This window comes from Austrofundulus limnaeus, unplaced genomic scaffold, assembly GCF_001266775.1.
Source record: "Austrofundulus limnaeus strain Quisiro unplaced genomic scaffold, Austrofundulus_limnaeus-1.0 Scaffold141, whole genome shotgun sequence".
NCBI lineage: Eukaryota > Metazoa > Chordata > Actinopteri > Cyprinodontiformes > Rivulidae > Austrofundulus > Austrofundulus limnaeus.
The window spans coordinates 883,651-885,091 of NW_013952543.1; positions in this window are offsets into that span (position 1 = coordinate 883,651).

Consider the following 1,441-nt stretch of genomic DNA (forward strand, 5'->3'; position numbering starts at 1 on the left):
GAAGAAGTCTCTTGGAGGAGAGACGAAACGTTTCATTAGAGAAGAACCCGTCCAGAAGACCTATACAATTTTTTTCTCTTTGATTTTTTTTACCTGGATTACTGAGATGCATCAGAAATTATTTAATCTCTTCTTCATTTCTGATAGTGACTCAAAATAATCTAAAGAAACATCAGATTCTTCTCTGATTATTTTAGCATCACTCTGTTTACATGCAGACAGTCCCCTTTGACATCACTTCCTGTTTCTTCACATGCAAATATCTCAACATTTGTTCATCTCAATGGCGTGAAATTTGTTTTGCAACATGTTATCAATGTTCTCTTTCCAAAAACACATTCACATTTTTTACAAAAATTTAATGTCACAGGCACTTTAAGATCAAACTGGAAACTGACTCAAGTTGTGTTAAAGTTGAAAAGGACCTTGATGAAAACCCTGATCTGAGCGGAGGATACCCCCGTGATGTGATTAAAACGACATCTGCTGAGAGCGCTGTATCMTTGAAGCAGGACTAAGCCTTCTGCCCCTGTAGGATCTATACGTGCAGTTTCCATGGAGACGGCAGGGACAAATCCACAATTTTCTGCTCAAACATATTAGACCATGCCACCATCTTTGAAAACTGCCACCACACCAGAGAAGTTTGACTGAGAGCCAACGGATGAGAAATTAAAATAGTATCATTRTATCATTGTTTCTGGGGTAAACTCATCTTTATTTTTTATAAAGTAGGCGGGGTTTTACTTCTTTTTTTTTTTTTTACACGTTTTTGCCTAAAAGAAACTGTGTAAATCCAGAAACTTCAGTATTCATGTAAGGTTATTTTTGTGGGAATAAACTTAAGCACCATACTTTTGGCTCCATACAGGTTTTAGAATTTCATCTTATTTTTTGCCCTACTTGTTGGATGTGGAGATACAGTCAGAACTGAGGTTGGCTAACACCTGGACAAAGTATCCTACTAGATTTTTATTGTAGTACTACTATTTTTATTCTCATGACACATACATGACACTCACAAATTATTTGCCTCCCACATTTCATATGCTTTTGCTTCACTCTGTGCCCTTTTCGTTTAGAACCTGTTTTTCTCTCTCTCTGTCTTTTAATTGTTGTTTATTTTTGAATGAAATACATTTTTAACTTCCAGAGTTTTTGACTGAAATCAGCTTTTGTTGAGAAATGAGTTGCAGCCATTGTGTTTGTAAACCGAGACCCCTAAGAAAATTCCATTATGTCCGTCCATCCATCTTCCACTTTATCCGAAGTCGGGCCGCGGGGGCAGCAGCTTGAGCAGGGAAGCCCAGACCTTTCTTTCCCCAGCCTCCTCTTCCAGCTGTTCTGGGAGGACTCCAAGGCGTTCCCAGGCCAGCTGGTACTCTCTCCAGCATGTCCTGGGTCTTCCTCGGGGTCTCCTTCCAGTTGGACATGCCTGAAG